This window comes from Nyctereutes procyonoides, unplaced genomic scaffold, assembly GCF_905146905.1.
Source record: "Nyctereutes procyonoides isolate TBG_1078 unplaced genomic scaffold, NYPRO_anot_genome, whole genome shotgun sequence".
Lineage (NCBI taxonomy): Eukaryota > Metazoa > Chordata > Mammalia > Carnivora > Canidae > Nyctereutes > Nyctereutes procyonoides.
The window spans coordinates 31,456,639-31,474,026 of record NW_026575134.1 but is presented as its reverse complement, the minus strand read 5'-3'; the positions used below and the strand labels follow the sequence as shown (position 1 = coordinate 31,474,026).

The window sequence follows — 17,388 nt, the reverse complement described above, 5'->3', positions numbered from 1 at the left end:
CCCAGGGTGTGATCCTGGAGACCCAGGATCGAGTCCCACGTCAGGCTCCCTGCGTGGTGCCTGCTTCTCCCTCTGCCTGTCCTGCCTCTCTCTACTGTGTCTCTATGAATAACTAAATAAAATCTTAAAAAAAAAAAAAAGACCTCAGCACAGCTGCCTTGAGGCAGCTGAAGTCCCAGCCCCTCACGCTTTCCTCTCCCAGGCGCGTGCTGGAGCAGGGGCTCTGCCCTGTGTGTGATGTCTGGGGTAAGAGTCAAAGTCTCTTCATCACCCTGGGGTTTGTACTGAGACTCCTTTAGTATCATTGGACAAGTGGGGCTCACGGGGCCCCAAGGAACTCCCTTGGGCACACCCTGACCAGCAAGCCTTCCTTACTTAGGTTTTGTTAAGGTCACAGGGATCAGAATAAACACTTATTTTTTTCTTCTCAGTTTTGACATAAAAAGACATATTCTTTTTTTTTTTTCAGCAAATGTCACTGTGGTTTCAGAGCCTAAGTGTGATGTTTGAGCGGGCAGCATTTTAAAAGTATTTCCTGCTCAACCATAGGGTGAAATTATACAAGCCAGGGAGTCCTGAAAGCAGCTGCCTCAAATTCTTACCACCTGCACAAAAAAAAAAAAAAAAAAAAAAAAGAAAGAAAAAGAAAAAATAATTTTTACATTTTTTAAGTTTTGAGATTGACTGGTTTTCTGTTGTTTCAAACTCTGGGGAACCCTCCAATTCACTAAACCTTCAGCCAGAAAGAGAACTTAGAAGCTTTAAAAGGGTTTTGCAAACCTAAGGGAGACTTCACTGGAATTATATTTTCATTAATGGACTTAAATGAACTGTTCCTGGAATCTGCCTGGGGACTGTTCCTTGAAGCAACAGTGAAAGTCCCAGGCTCTCTGGCACTGTCCTGAGCCTGAGGTACAATCCCTGGGGGGACTTCAGGGTAGCGCGGCCCAGTAGGGGGTGCCGCGCAGGTCCCTGGCTGGAGGGTTCCTGCGGGGAACCTTGTCTCCTGGGAGCGCTTGCTCTCTCTCTCTCTCTCTCTCTCTCTCGTCTCCCTCTCTCTCTGTCGACCTGTTGCATCCTCCCAGGCTTTTCAAGTTAAGAGCTGGATTTCCTGAAATTGTTGATCTGGATGAAAAGTGCAGGCGCCCCCTCCCCCCTCCCCCCTGCCCAGCGGAGTGAGAGGCGCTGCAGGGGAGGAGGAGGGGGAGGGGTGAGGTGGGGTGGGGTGGGGGCCTTGGGAGGGAAATGAATGCTCTGAGTACAGGATAGGAAAAGTGGGAGGAGGAGGAGGGACAGGAGGAGGAGGAGAGGAGGAGGAGGAGGGAGAGGGGGAAGAGGGAGAGGAGGAGGAGGAGGGAGAGGGGGAAGAGGGAGAGGAGGAGGAGGAGGGACAGGAGGAGGAGGAAGAGGGAGAGGAGGAGGGAGAGGGGGAAGAGGGAGAGGAGGAGGAGGAGGGAGGGGGGAAGAGGGAGAGGAGGAGGAGGAGGGAGAGGAGGAGGAGGAAGAGGGAGAGGAGGAGGGGGAGGAGGGAAAGGAGGAGGAGGAGGAGGGGAGAGGAGGGGAGGAGAGGAGGGGGAGGAGGAGGAGGAGGAGGAGGAGGAGGGGGAGAGGAGGAGGAGGGCGAGGAGGAGGAGAGAGGAGGGAGGGCGAGGAGGAGGAGGGAAGGAGGGGGAGGAGGAGGTGGAAGGAGGGGAGAGGAGGGGAGGAGGGAGGGGAGAGGAGGAGGGAGAGGAGGAGGAGGAGAGAAGGAGGAGGAAGAGAGGGGGAGGAGGAGGAGGAGGGGGAGGAGACGCCTTGAGCCGAGGAGGAGGAGGGGGAGGAGAGGGAGGAGGGAAACGTGTCAGCGGCGGGCTGGGGATCCGGGCGGCCCGGCGCTGGTGGACGGGAGTCCGGGAGTCCGGGAGTCCGGGAGTCCGGGAGTCCGGCGGGAGCCGGCGGAGGCGGGCGGGCGCGGCGGGCGGGGCCGAGCGGGGCCGCGCGCGGCGGGAGAGGAGCCCCGGTCCCTCGTCGCTCCGGGTGAGAGAACTTCCCCGGGAAGCCCGGAAACTTCCCCGGCGCGCGGCGTCCCGGGCGGGGGAGGCCGGTCCCGGAGAGCTCGGGTGACTCAGCGCCGGGACCCCGGGCGGTGCGCGGGGAAGCCCCGGGGGGGGGGCGAGTCTCGGTGCAGCGGGCTCGGATGGGGCCGGATGGGGCCGGCGGGCGGGGACCCTCATCCCGGACCGGCCGGCGACCTCCGGGGGGGGGGGGGCGGGGGCCGGGGATGCCGCCGGCCGCGGGACCGCGGGACCCGGGCTGTGCCCGCAGGTCGAAAAAGAAAGTTTTCCGGCTGCCTTCCCGGGCTCTCCGCGGCGGGGGGCGGGGGGGGGCACTGCTGGGGACCTGGGGCGCGCGACCTCCCTGCCTCCCGCGTTGCCTGCCCCGGGCTCCCCCGGCTCCCCCGGCTCCACGGAGCGCGGCGGCCGGGGCGCAGCCCGCGACACCCCCCGCCCCCTCCCCCGCCCCGGCGCGGACCTCGTCCCTGCGCGCCCCGTCCCGCGGCCGCGACCCCCGTTGCCGGCGCCCTGCCCCCCCCCCCCCCCGCAGCCCGTTCCCGAGGCCGAGCCCCGCAGCCTGCGCTGGCAGGACCCGGCCCGCGGGAGGTCGCCCCTGCGCCCGCGCCCGCCCCCGCCCCGGGTCACACGCCGCCGCCTCGTCCCCCGGGCCCGGAGCCGCGAGGCGTCGGCCCGCAGGAAGGCGGGGAGCACCTCTGGGCGCCCGGCGGGAGGCCCGTGGGGTCCCGAGAGCGGCCCGAGCGCCCCGGGCGGCCCCCCGCGTCGGGCCGCGCGCCCTGGAGCCGGTGCGCGCAGGCCGGGCACGCTCCGAGGCCCCCGCGGGGTGCGCGCCGCCCCGGGCACCGGGCGCTGGTGGAGCAGGCCCCGCGCACCCAGCACCGGCCTCGGGGGGCGCCCTCCGGGGACCCTGACACTGGCCCGCGCCGCACGGCTGCCCCGCTGGGCGCCGAGCTCGGGTAAATCGCTGTCGGGGGAAGGCGCCGCTCTGGACGCCGCGGGGCCGCAGGTGGGTCCGCTTGGCAGATGCTCAGGTGTCCTCCCTGGAAGCCTCGGGGCCTGGCGGGGTCCCCAGGAGGACGGCGGGCGGTGCAGCGGGCGCCCTCCCTGCGGAGCGTGGCTGCGGCCGAGCTGCTCCCCCCACCGAGGGGGCTGGTGAGAGCGCTTTCCCTCGGCAACCACCAGGTGAAGGCAACGATGCTTCATCAGTGCACACAGGTTGTCTTTGGTTTTTCGAGCCCTGACCACAGTCCTTTCGGTATTTTATGGATGCTTCAAACAGCCAGAGCCAGGAATAGTGGAAAGAAAGAAAGAGACAGAGACAGAGAAAGAAAGAAAGAAAGAGAAAGAAAGAAAGAAGAAAGAAGAAAGAAAGAAAGAAAGAAAGAAGAGAGAAAGAGAAAAGAGAAATAAAAGAAGGAAGGAAGAGAGGAAGAAAGAAAGAAAAAGAAAAAGAGAAAAGAAAGAAGAAAGAGAAAGAAAGGAAGGAGGGACGGAAGGAAAGAAAGAAAGAGAAAGAAAGAAAACAGAAAAAAAGAAAGAAAGAAGAAAAATAAAAAGAGAGAAAGAGAAAAAGAGAAAGAAAAGGAAGGAAGGAAAGGAAGAGAGAGGGAGAAAGAAAAAAGAAAAAGAAAACAGAAAGAAAGAAAAAGAAGGGAGGGAGGGAAGGAAGGAAGTAAAGAAAGAAAGGAAGAGAGAAAGAAAGAAGACAGAAAGAAAGAAAGAGAAAGAGAAAGGAGGAAGGGAAGGAAAGAAAGAGAAAGAAAGAGAAAGAGAAAAAGAAAGAAAAAAGAAAAAGAGAAAGAGAAAAAGAGAAAGAAAAGGAAGGAAGGAAGACAGAGAGGGAGAAAGAAAGAAAAAAAGAAAGAAAACAGAAAGAAGGGAGGGAAGGAAGGAAAGAAAGGAAGAGAAAGAAAACAGAGGAAGAAAGAGAAAGAAAGAAAAGGAAAAAAGAAAGAAAGAAGGGAGGGAAGGAAGGAAGGAAAGAAGAAAGAAAGAAAGAAAGAAAGAAAGAAAGAAAGAAAGGCGCTTAGAAATGAGCTAGTCCATCCGCCTTAATTCTCCAGGCGTTAGAAAAACTCCCTTGTTTCTTAAGGAGGAGACCTCCTTCCTCCTTTCTTTCAGGTACAGAGGCCCATGGATGTATATCTCGGTGCACGAGACTTCAATAACGATTGGTATTTGAACGTTATAAAAATGTTTCCTTTATTTAAAAAAGGAGGAAGGGGTGGGGGCCAGCACCTCGTGAGTTATTATGTCTTCAGCTTTGCCTTCCGAGACACTGGTGATACCATCTGCACCAAAGCAGTGATGAGGAAGGAGGGTACCGTTAGATCCCCAGCCCCACAGGGGTGAGCCCACTGAGTAGTGTGTCCGAAGCCACACACGCGCAGGGCTGGAGCTGAGGATGGGGTCTGGGCCTGTGGCTCCGGGCCTCCAGGGGCGGCCAGTACTGGACACCTTCCCTTCAGTTTGTTGTTTCTCGGTGGTTGATTAGATCATCTTCTCGTTGAGTAACTTGGTGGCTTCTTCTTTCTTATTTTTTCTCTACGTCACATAGTACCACAGAATGACTCAATTACTGAAGGGGGGGAAAAAAGCCCTAATCTTGTACTTAGAAAACTGTTACACAGGCACCTGAAAATACCCTGCCGGCTGTCCAGCCCTGGATGTCGTCATCTTCAAGTTTGCTCATCGACAGTGTATGTGCAGCATTTCGACCTTTTATCCGTAGAGAATTGAACTATTAGGACTTTGTGGATGTCTTAATGATGTCTCGATCCTCATTGCTTCCTGTGGTCATTCCTTTTGTAGGGCCCTTGTACGCGGTCAGGCATACTGAAATCTTTCTTGAATTGCAGCCTTTTTTTCCTTTCAATCACTTTCGCAGAGCTACACCACTACAGAGTTGATTCGAGACATAGGGTGGGAGCGTCTTGGAGAGATCCCTGCTATTTAATGTTTCTCATTAAAAGTTGGTTCTTGGGGCACCTGGGTGGCTCAGATAGTAGGGCATCTGCCTTCATCTCAGGTCATGGTCTCCGGGTCCCAGGATCGAGCCCCACATTAGGCTTCCTGCTTCTCAGGGAGTCTGCTTCTCCCTCTCCCCCTGCCTCTGCTCATGTGCTCTCTCTCTCTCTCTCTCTCTGTCTCAAATGAACCAAAAAAAAAAAAAAAAGTTTGTGCCCTAGAACTGCCTCTCTTTATGCAAATGTTGAAAGTACAGCTTTCAGACCATATCATTTGTTAACAAGTCAGTGTGAATTAGTTTCTCAATCACCGAAGATAGAGAATACAATTATTTCGTGGATTTGGGGCCAGGTTAGGAATTTGGGAACAGAGAGCGTGATAGCCTGGTCAGCAGAAGGCAGTGTTTTACAAAGGAAGATTCCGCTTTGGAGCCAGGAAGGAGGTCGGGAGTGTAAAATGATGCAAAGCAATGATGAGACATCAGAGGTGACCTTGAGTTGATGAACATTTTTATCAGGGCCTGGGGATCCAGGGTTTACTTCGAAACTTGTGCAGTGAAAACATCCAGGCCGGCTTATTTCTTGGGCGACTGCTATGAGCCAGGTACAGCCATGGTGATGGCACTCGAGCCTCTCGGCAGCCTGAGCGGGTGAATATTCTTTTCCCTATTTGAAGATGTGCACACAGAGGCTCAGAGAGGTTGATTCCTCTCCTGACATAACAGCCATTAACTTAAGCCCCTTGTTCTTTCTAGTACGTTTTGATATCTACCGTTGAAGGCCTTCCGTGAAGAATCCAGGGTGCCAAGTACTCAGGAGAGTCCTGGTGGCTCACACGGAAGCTTCTGGATTGGAAGTGGATACCCGAGCAGTGCAGGAGCTCTAAAAAGGAGGGGATAGGAGGTGGAAGAAGGAGGGAGGCCCTGCGGACACTTTGAATATAGCGAATTACTAGCCTCGGTCTGGCAGGGGCTGGCTCTCACGCCCACCTGAAGCGGGCCCTGGTCATTGGCTTGCCTCACGGGGTACCCAGAGGGGGCAAGTGCGGCAGGACCCCCACCTGCCTCCGCTGTGCGTGATGCCGCCCGGTTGGAATCCCCAGTTTATAGGCGGTTTAAATTAGGGAGCTCCTGAGACCTGTTTCCATTTTAATTGGACTTGGCCTTTTGTGGTAATAGTCACCCAATCTCTGTCTTTAAGTATTCTTTTCTTATGCTTTGCCAGTTTATGGCCTTTGTAGATCAATCCTTGGATTTCATTTAGAAGAGAGGGGGGGGGGAACCCAGCAAAGGTTAGTGATTACCTAAATTGGATTAAGTTCTGTCTAGCAGCGTTTAAAGAAATGTTGCTTGCTCTCTAATTACCATCAACTAGGAATTTAAACGGTCTATTAAATTTAAGCTGACGTTTGTTTTTTTTTTTCTTTTTTCTTTCTTTTCTTTCTTTTTTTTTTTTTTTTTTTTTATCCAGGGTAGTTCTAGTTCTCACATATTCTAGGATTTTGGAGGCTTTTTTTTTTTTTTTAAATTCTTTAAATGTCTACAGAGTGCTCTCTTCCTCCCCACCTTTTAAAAATATTACATTTCTGTAGCAGGATTATAAATGATGTTGTTATATACTGGCTTCGTTGAAAAACGGAAGCTCCCAGCCAGGTTCATCAGGCTCTGTTAGCCTTGGGAAAGCAAGCTGGTGAACTGGGTTCTTTGTGGGAAAGAAATTTAGGGACTCCTACGTGAAGCTTTTTGGATGGAGTGTGGCTTGCCCCTTTATCTGTATAGCAAAAGGATAGGCCTGTAATGAAAATCAGCTACCTTTACTCTGTGCTTGAGCTTTGAGTGAAAAATCCGAGTGTTCTTCATCAAAGTGGGTGGTGTGTGTGCTTTCTTGGGGGCTGGGACTGGGGTAAAGCAAATGAGGCATTAAGGGTGTAACCATAAAGCGCATGACCCTGAGACATGGTGCCTCCCTTGCCTTGTCCTCTTCATGCTGATGGATGACCTGTCCTTCATGCTGATGGATGACCTGTGTCCACAGGTCACAGGTTTCAGGGTTTCAGAGAGTTATAGGACTCACCAAAAAAATCCCTCCTTTTTTTTTTTTTGTCCACGGCCCACGGCAACCAGTCGTACACGTTTGTACAATTTATTTTGCATATGATTGTATGCTACCTAAAAGCACGTATTACCTCTCTAGGCTTTCATTCTCTTTCCCTTGCCTCAATTTTGGGGTATAAATATACGATTTTTTCTAATGCAGTCATCAGCGTTCTGGTTTCGCTTTGGCTGCTTGCCAAATGGTGCCTGGAGCAGCCCCCCGTTTCTCGCTTACCTCCTCTAGCTTGATTGGTTCTTTTTTTTTTACATGGGCTGAGTTCTGTGTTTTGTTGAAGGCATCTGTGACAGCAGTTAGGGTTCAGTTTGTAGCAAATGCTAGGATGAGGGAGCACCGTGGGCTCCCTCGTTCAGGAACTAGAATATATGTTACCTTAAGGTGAGCCTGGAAGGATACCCGAAAGAAGTATTTGTTTCTGTCTGCTTCCCAAGGACTGGGGGCGGGACTCCAGCAAGGGCTGGGGTGTGTGTGTGTGTGTGTGTGTGTGTGTGTGTGTGTGTGTGTGTTGCTCTGATCTCAGCTGCCTCAGACCCTGTCACAACTTGCTCGTGCCCTCAGCTGCAGGAATCCTCGGTGGAAACCCATTAATGTTCGCTGTCGAACTCCACATATGCCTTTGGAACTGGCTCACTGTCATTCCCCAGGTGTCTCTGGGGGAGACCATGTCAACTGCCACCGTCACTTTGGGGGAGTTCTGCGACAGCGTGCCAGCTGCTGGAGTCCCCTGCTGTGGAGCCCTGTGGCCCCTTTCACTGTGAAGTATCCCCAGGCCAAATTGGTGGGTAAACGAGGTAATCCTTGGTGGTGCTCTGAGAAGATTTTTTAAAATTCTTGACCAACAGGACAGTCAGCTTCCTGGGACGCCCGGGTGGCTTGGCGGTTGAGCGTCTGCCTTCGGCCCAGGGCCTGATCCCGGGGTCCTGGGATCGAGTCCCACGTCAGGCTCCCTGCATGGAGCCTGCTTCTCCCTCTGCCTGTGTCTCTGCCTCTCTCTGTGTCTCTCAGGAATAAATAAATAAAATCTTAAAAAAAAAATAGGACAATCAGTGACTCTCAAGACACCCCGTAAGGTATCAGTATCAACCTTGCAGAGAGGGGAAGCTGCTGAAAGAGTCCATGCATTGGTCCTAACTGGCATCTTGGAGACCACGCAGGTCAAGGAACTGAGATCTGGGACCTGATCTTGACTCCACCAGGGGCAAGCTCAGTTGCCCTGGGGCCTGTTCCCCTAACTACAAAAGAATGGGATTGGCCCACCGCTGCTTAAAATATAAAAATTAGGCGACTTGTTAACTCAAGTTTCCAGCTTTTTTTAAAAAAACAAACAAAAAACAAAACCCGAGATGACTGGATTCTCTAACACGGTGCTGTTAGAATCGAGTTTACCACTCCCGGCTTCAGGCCTTCCTGTCTTTGTATTCAGGGTAGTAGATGCTCATGAAATCTTTGTGGAAATGTGATTTTTTTTTCATCCTGTCCTTGTCCATCACAGATGGGAAAGGCTACTGGAGCTTCTGAAGCGCTTACCTCTGAGAGCTTGTTTCCTTCCCGACGGTTCCTTTCTAGGCTCCAGCGTCTTTAGAGTCACTGGCAAGAAAATGAGGAGCCTGTGTTTTTCACTGGACCCCTTACTAGCTCTGCCTTGTAACTGCAAAAGGTGGTCTACGCTTCCGTCCCCACGCCCATCTCCATTTACAGCTGTCAACTTGCCTTCATAATGTTACTTCCGAGCGTTTGTGGCGTGACCCTGGCCCCATGGAAGCAGGTAGTTGATGCTCCTGTACCCTCTCTGCTTCCTCTTCTCAGATCCCAGCACCCGCTGGACCTCCTAATGTTTGGCTGTTGAATGAACTTGAGGTGACCCCACGACCTCCGTGAAGTGATAAGATCCCGAGAGCCCCTTCAATTTTATGAGTCTCTATTCAACACTCTTTATACTTGGCTACGTGACACGGAGGGAAGTTTCCTTTCCCTTGATCTCGTTTTTTTCTCATGAAAAAGCATCACCTCCTGTTCCTGCCATGGGAGGGTGAAGCTTATTTTTTTCTTTTTTACCAGATAGCACAAGTTAATCTAGAGCACATTTCCAACCACGCTGAAAACTTCTATTGTCTGCGAGACGGTAGCTGTGGGGCGCTGTGTCCCCCACCAGGCTAAAACCGAGGTGGGACGTGTCAGAAGTGGAACTGCTCACGTAATGGTCAGTCTCAGCTACTGCTGCTGTCTAGACGTTACGGTTTATCATCCGGAGGCCCTGCCCCACCACTCTGGATGCCACTTAGGGGGCCGCACCCTCGCAATTTGCTCTCCAAGAAACTCGATCCTTCTAGCGGGGCTCATAGATGAGTAAATAAGATGTGTGGTGACTCCCCACAGTTTTGCTTGACTTACACCAAAGGAGGGGATTTTTTTTTTTCTGGTGATTATACGATGGTTTGCAGGCCAGGGCGATGGAGACGATCTGATGGAGTAATTACTGCTCTCTGGATCGGGATGGTCAGGGCCTTGAGTCCTGTGGGCATTGAGGAGAGAGTGCTAAGCAGAGGCGAGCACTTGAGCTCACCTCCTGTTTGCACTAATATTTACTGTTGCCGAAAATCACATTCTCAAGACTCTTCTATCTGCGTTGGTTTCTAGCGGAGCTTTGAGAACGTTGTCTCATTCTTCCCGTGGAGCCTCTTCCATCGTCCAGATGTGATCCTTCACATTTTCTCGTTTGTGGGAGCGTCTGTCCTTGGGCTGGCTTTTGTCTCCTAAGAGTTTCGAAGTTGGGTCCTTAATCAAAACAAGAGCTCTGCTCCGCTGCAGGGACCCGGGCCCGGACGCTCCACTCACCTGCACACAGACCCCGGAATCCTGGCCCACGAGGCCAAGATCCACCTGCCCATGGACAGTACTACTTTGGCAGATCCCAGTTCAGTCATCCTGGGAGATAATTTTTTCTGGCTCCTCAGAAAAGGGGAGGCCACCTAGCTGGGTGGCCTGGAGGGCCAGGTGTGATGTTTACTTCGTGCATGCCCAGCGGTGTGCTCGAGGCAGGATACGGCAGGCGGTGAGGCGGGCCAGGTCTTGGCCTTTGGGGAGCTTACATGCCATCAGGGCTAGTCAGTGAGCAAGTGAGCAAACATGATGACCTCACTAGCTGGTGGGGCCATGAGAAAACGGGGCCTCCTTCCAGTGAGAGACAGAGTGTGCTTGCTGCCCGGGCCCTGCAAGAAGCTGTTGATGATGTGCATGAAGGGAGGCCAGGGCAGTGGTCACCTCTCACCTCTGCTTAAAACAGAGCAGTTAGGAGTTCAGGCCCTTGAATGAGGTAGGATCCGACTCTTGGTCCCTCTTACTAACCTTCTGCCTTTGGACAAGTTAATCCCGTGCTTTGGTTTCTTCATGTGCAACCTGGGAGGCGTAAAACCTGCCTTGTTAGGTTCGAGTGGGAGATGAACTGAGATGCTAGCTGCAAATAGAGGCTTGCCACCATCCTGAACATCCTGACAAAAGCTAGCGTACGCTTTTCAGTGCCAAGTAGAATAAGACAGTCGGGGTAGGTGACTTGCAAAGCGGTCTCAGCACACTTGAATACCCACTTCTGACTCGGTTTCCATCTGGTGGCTGGGTGGGGCGTGTGGGGTTCAGATCGAGTTTCCCGGGTTGGATCAGTGTGGTCCTGTTTCCTGTGTGTTTCTCCTAGTGGTCCCCCGCACGCTGCTGGCTTGGCCCATGTGAGGAGTGTGTATGAGTGTGTCTGTAATACGTAGGGATGCTGGCGGTTCTAATGCGGGATCAGTGATGGGGTAGGAGTGAGATGAAACAGCTGATTAGTTAAGAGGCTGGTCAACTAGATGATGTGGTAGGTGGGCCCTGAAACACCTACTAGGCTGGTTGTGGGTTTGTGCGGCATCGGGGGGCCGGGGGGCAGTCATCTGCTCTCAGAGGACAGCTCTATAGGGCAGTCAGGGTAGGGGCTGAACGGACAGCTGGTGACGCTGAGGTTCTCCTGGCCACCAGCTAGACCGGACTCTTCACCAACCCATCAGCCTGCAGACCTCAGGAAGGGAAGTGACTTGCCCAAGCCCTCACTGCCCAAGTGACACCTGATTTAGGCCCCAGAGAAAGGTGTGAGAAGGCTGGTGGTCCTGGCAGTGATGCAATACAGTGAAGGTCCCAAACCTATATGTTAGGTGTCTAGGGTGCTAGTCAGCTTGGTGACCTCATTGCCGACACTTATAAATCACGAGATTTCGCATTTTTAAAAAAATCTGGATTTATGACATCTCTTGGAAGATTCAGATCTGGCGAAGCTGAACTTGTGTCCCGAGGTGGCAAAAACCAGATTGGATTGAGTGGCGACCGCCTCCTTTAGCCAGGGCGGGTCCAGCCCGCCCTCTGTGACATTCCACAAAGTATGGCAAGTATGTGACGCATCGTGGAAAAAAGGAAAGAAGTCAATCTTCCTTTTGTCTGTTTTTGTTTTTGTTTTTCTGACCTGTGTGTCCCTGTACGAGGCAGCTCCTGTTGCAGAAGTGCTGAAGAAATAAATCTGTGTCGAATGAATGAATGAATGAGTGAATGAATGACCTCTAGTTGATAGGTCACTTATTTGGGATCAGAACCCAAGTTCAAATCCTTACTTCTTCTAAGGCGCTGATTTGGAACAAATCAGTAACCTTTATGTTTTGTCCTTTTGTGGGGGTTGGGGAGGCGTCGCTGTTGTTCTTACGTACTTATCTGAGTAAGTCGTATGTTTTCGATGTTTCAAAATCCAGAGGTGCAAACAGGTTTACAGAGAGAAGTCTTGCCTTCCATGTCCCTGTCACTCAGCTCTTTTCCTTGAGGGCAACAGGTGTTCTCAATTTCTGGTTTGTCCTTCCGGAGATACTTTATGCAGTGCGGCGGAATAGGTAAATGGTCTTTTTCATCTATTTCACTTAGATGGTAGCAGAATGTACGCGTGACTTCTGTGTTTAGCACACTTGGATGGGAGGGCGCGCCAGTCAGGACGCAAAGAGTTTTCCCGTTCTTTCTTAGAGCCGCGTAGGACTCCAGCCTGTGGGACACCCAAGTTTTACATAGCCAGTCCTCTGTTGCCGGGCATCTAGGTTATTTCCAATCTGTTGCTGTCGTAAAGAAGGCGGTAGTCAAACTCCTGGTTTTGTAAGTCACTTGACGTGCCTAAAACTTCTGGAAGTCGAATTGCTAGGTCAGAGAGCGCAGCCTTTGTCCCTGTGGCAAATCTCAGATGTCCATGCCTTGCCGCTGGCCCCAAAGTGCCCTCCTTCCAGCAACGTGCGAGAGCGCCTGTTGCCCCAAACCCTAGTCCTGGGTCATCTCTTGGAACCTGCAAGGGTTCTGTAAAGAACACAGTGTGTTATGAAAGTATGAACACTCGCTATAATTGGGGCGGTGGGGGGTGCTTGGATGGGCCCGAGCTATGATCTAGGTTATCTGGTGGAGATGCATACCCCAGCCATTTGAAGATGAGGACACTGTGAGTCGTTTACTCAGGTCACCCAACTAATCCACCGTAGAGGCCGGATTCAATCCCAGGTTTGTCAGATTTCAATACCAGTAGGTAAAGCCTTTAATTTTGGGTGCGGTGTTCTCAGCTGACACATTACCCGTGGTTCCTGTATCTCCTGGAAGTAGTAGTGCCTCTCATGTGGCCGGGTCACTTGCTCATTCCTCGAGTGTGTGGAAAATTCCTGCACTGTGCTATGCACCTGGGAACAGCATAGATATAGTCTCTGCCTTCATGGACCTCACAAAAATAGTAAGAACTGATTCTGTAGTCCTTTATTGGGTGACAAGACAACAGATGGGGTAGGGGTGAGGAGGGTGGTCTGTGGGGTCATGTGACCTAATCAGGTGTGAGGGGAAAGAGTTCTCTGAGCAAGTGAAAGACAGGTGATAAAGGGTCTTATGGGTCAGGGTGAAATCAGAGAGGGATACAAATCATAAGAAAGTCTTGATCATATGAAACACATTGAGGGGTGCTGGGGGGGAGGGGGGACGGTGTAACTGGGTGATGGGCATTAAGGAGGGCATGTGATGGGATGAACACTGCGTGTTATAGAAGACTGATGAGTCACTGACCTCTACCTCCGAAACTAATAATACACTATATGTTAATTGAATTTAAATAAATTCTTAAAAGATTTTTAAAAACACTTATTCATGAGAGACACAGAAAGAGGCAGAAACATAGCCAGAGGGAGAAGCAGACTCCCTGCGGGGAGGGGAACCCGATGTGGGACTCGATCCCAGGACCCCGGGATCATGACCTGAGCCGAATGCAGATGCTCAGCCACTGAGCCACCCAGGTGCCCCTAAATAATTTTTTTCAAAAGCGTCTGTGGGTTTGAGCCTAGAGAAGTGGATGGGAAGTATTTCACACCGAGGGCATAGTATGTGTGAAGGTCCTGGGGCAGGAAAGAACAGGTGGTGTTGGAGGACATGAGGGAAGGCCAACGAGCCGGGGTGGAGAGTGGCAGGAGGTGACGGGATGACGATGGAGTTTGGGGATTTATTCTTGAGAGCTGCGGGGAGCCTTCGAAGGCATCGAAGCAGCAAAGGGAGGTGGCACCCAGGCCCCTGGGCGGTGGGGTTCTTGGCATAAGCTGTATGACCTTAGACAAGGCAAACATTGGGCACATCCATTTCCTTCTCTGTAGGGTGGGGCTGGCAACTCACACAGAGACTCTCAGAATATTTTGAGTGTCACACACGGTAGGCAGTAGGCCGTTCATTTAGACTCCGTGCCCGTGAGCGCACTTGTCACATGCACGTGTCCCCAGGATGTGAGGCACTCTGATGCTTTCTGTCCTAATCTATGAAAGGCTTTGGCCAACACCCCCACCATTCATTGTGGAAATACTGGAGGAATAGGTGACGTGTGTGCCTCACGGCTGGTGCTCACCCGTGGCCCCGTCGCTCCCCTGCCGGGTGTTCCCATAAGGAGGATTCTGGGCGGCCAGAGAGCAGGTCGGTCAGGTTCCATGACAGTATCCGCATCCAGACGGTGCTGAAGGACGCTGGCCCTTCACCTCTGCGGCCAGGTCCCAGGGCCGGGGCTGCGGGCAGGGCTCGGGCGGGGGGGAGTGGGGGCATGTGAATTGGGGCGTCTACGCGGTTTCCTGGGAGCTGGCTTCTCCTTGTGTTCACATCCGATTGTGAGCTGAGTTTTCTTTGACGTGTTTGTTACTTACCCTCAGGATGGCTTTTTCCTGGAAGCCTCAGAGTCATTATAAGCCACTCACTTCTTTAAGTTGTGTCACGGTCCTACTTCCCTTTTCAGGGCCTTAGTGGAATTTATTTGCATTTCCTACCAAGTGCACTACCCTCTTCTGCCCGCAGGCCTGTGTGCCCCGCTCCCCGGGCCCTGGCCCTGGCCCTGGCCACTGGGGGGAGAAAGCCAGCGCTGCATTTTTTTTTTTTTCTCCAAGAAACATCTCTTAGATCCTATATGTGGAGGTTTTCAAAGAAACCCCTGTACAGTGAGCCTGGGGGAGCAAGGCCAGCGATGACACCGATGACCCCCTGGCCACCACGGCCCTTCCTGTAGCCAGGACCCTAGATTTCCACATAACTGAACGTAAGCACCCCAAACTTGACCATTTATTTTTTCCTAAAAAATATTTTATTTATGTATTTGAGAGACTGATCAGGAGAGAGAGAAGGAGAGCAAGAGAGAGAGCGAGCACACGAGCGGGGAGGAGGGGGACGGGCAGAGGGAGAGGGAGAAGCAGACTCCCCGCTGAGCAGGGAGCCCGATGTGGGACCCGAGCCTAGGACCCCGGGATTAGGACCTGAGCCGAAGGCAGATGCTCAACCAGCACTTAACCGATGGAGCCACCGAGGCGCCCCGAAAGTTAACCGTTTGGATCATTTTATTTTAGTTTTTTAGATTTTATTTGAGAGCGAGTGAGCACACAAGCACGGGGAGGGGCAGAGACAGGGAGAAGCAGGCTCCCGATGCGGGGCTCGATCCCAGGACCCCGAGGTCATGACCTGAGCACAAGGCAGACACTCAGCCCATGAGCCCCCCAGGCGCCCCCATTTAGATCATTCTAGAAGTACATTTCACTTCGTGTTACCCGCACAGGCCCTTCCCAGGAGAATAGGCACAGAGCACTGGTTTCTCGAACTGAGAGCCTTTAGGCAAAGAACATTTTGTGATGGTGGCGGTGGCAGTGGTTGTGGCTGAACTGTGTCCCCCCACCCCCAACCGCTGTCTGTTCAGAACCTAGCTCCCAGCACCTTCCAATGTGACTGTATTTGGAGGCAGGGCCTTTGAAGAGGTGCTGAGGCAGGAGGGGCCTGTCAGGTGGGCCTAATGCAGTCGGCGGGCACCCGGGCGGAGGTGCGCACGCAGAGGGAAGGGGGCCGTCTGCGAGCCAACCAGGAGCCAAGGGCCAGCCCTGCCAACACCCTGATCTTGAGCGTCGAGCTTCCAGGACTGAGGCAAGTCGTTTCTGTTCCTTACATCCTACAGCATGTGGGCTCCGGTGCGCAGCCCAGTGGGCTAATGCAGCTGCGGCGGTGGGGACGATAAAGAGGAGCCACAGGGATCGTTTATCAAGCACCTCCTGGGTATACGGGGATGACTTTAAGCCTCCGTCGAGTCCCCTCACGCGGATCCTAAGTCACCTGCCACGTCACGGGTGAGTGATGGCGCTCGGGCCACCTCTGGCCCCTTTGCCCGGGCCCTTCGCTGCACCTGGGTCTAGCCCAGGTCCTGGAGCCCTGCCAGGCTCTCATCACCCCAACTCTCCAGAGTCACTCTTCCCACCCCCCCCCTTTGCACAGATGTCCAGACTGGGGTTCAGAGAGGCCCCCGGCCACACGGTTGAGTGTTCATTCTGGGTGGCTGCAATGAGAAAGCGCCCCAAGCTTGGTGGCTGCACGCAGCCGTAGTTGCGGAGGTGCAGAGCCCAGAAGCGGGGTGTCACAGGGCCGTATACCTCCTCTAGAGGCGCTGCGGGAGGACCCTCTTCTCCTCCTTCCAGCGGCTGCTGGTGGATGCTGCGTCTTCTGCATTCGTGTCATAAGGATGCATGTGACGGTATTTATGGCCCACCTGGAAAATCCAGGATGAGCTCCTCTCTCAAGATCCTTAGCAGAGTCACAGCATTGGCCATCTAACAGGATATCGACAGGCTCTGGGGACTAGAAGGGGAACGTATCTTTGGGCCACCAGTTTTTCTGCCTGTCACAGTCGGTGACTAGCAGAACGAGCCCTGATGCCAAGGCTTTGCCTGATTCCAGAGCCACCTGTGGGCCACTCATCCTTTGTAGCTTCCGGCATGAGACCCCCCGACTCCCCTGCTGGGGCACTATTTCTGCTGTAGTGGCAGTGGGTGTTAGAGGCACAGGGTCCCTGAGACTGGCCCGTGTGCACATCCTTTGCAGCAATGAACAACTGGAAACTACCCGAATACCCATCCACTGGGGATGGGTTACATCAAGTACGGTATCCCCTAAATGGAATAAAGGGGCCGGTAAAAATAATGAAGTAGATCACTCTAGGGTGATACGGGAAGATAGCCGCAATGTGTTAAGAGGAAAGAACAGATTACCATTTTCATTCAAATATTGTGCAGACACGTGTGTGTTGTTAAAAATCTCACTAAAATAAAATTCACTGGGGGCAACTGTGTGGCGCAGCGGTTTAGCGCCGCCTTCGGCCCAGGGCGTGACCCCGGGGTCCTGGGATCGAGTCTCACGTCCGGCTCCCTGCATGGAGCCTGCTTCTCCCTCTGCCTGTGTCTCTGCCTCTCTCTCTGAGTCTCTCATGAATAAATAAAGTCTTAAAAATAAAATAAAATAAAATAAAATAAAATAAAATAAAATAAAATAAAATAAAATTCAATTCACTTCCTCAGCCGCCTTAGCAACGCTGTAAGTGCTCGCTAGCCACATGGCTAGTGGCTACCACATTGGATAGCACAGATCTAGAACATTTCCATCCTCTCAGAAAGTTCTGGGCAGAGAGCTTCTTGGCACTAACTGGCCAGAGTGAGGCCCTTTTTCACTTTGTTACAGATTTATGTGCATGTTGACCTTTTTTTTTTATCATAAATAAGTAGGTGTGCTATTATCATAAAAATGGGAACACGGGGCGGGGGCTTCCAAGGCAATGTCCTCTTTCTTAAGCAGGTGGAAGTTTATCATAGTTTAAGATGTGTTTATGTGCGTGTAAAACCGCCTTTACATATGTTGCATAATGAAAATGTTTAAAGATCGGGGATTAAAAATGAAGAATT

The 17,388-nt window shown here is 52.6% G+C and overlaps 1 protein-coding gene across 12 annotated transcripts in view; it reads left to right on the top strand.

Moving 5' to 3' along the window:
- Positions 1 to 1,890: 1,890 nt before the first annotated feature.
- Positions 1,891 to 17,388, top strand: part of PRR5L (proline rich 5 like) — a 79,579-nt gene continuing 64,081 nt past the window's right edge. For 2 of the 12 annotated variants that reach the window (XM_055300896.1, XM_055300891.1), the window contains exons 1-2: positions 14,588 to 14,717; positions 15,618 to 15,786. The gene's annotated coding sequence lies outside the window, so the exon portion shown is untranslated. Of the gene's footprint in view, positions 2,017 to 2,055; positions 2,100 to 6,582; positions 8,895 to 9,349; positions 10,443 to 13,154; positions 14,718 to 15,617; positions 15,787 to 17,388 lie in introns of those variants that run through there. The other 10 variants (XM_055300892.1, XM_055300895.1, XM_055300893.1 and 7 more) reach the window with 10 other exon arrangements.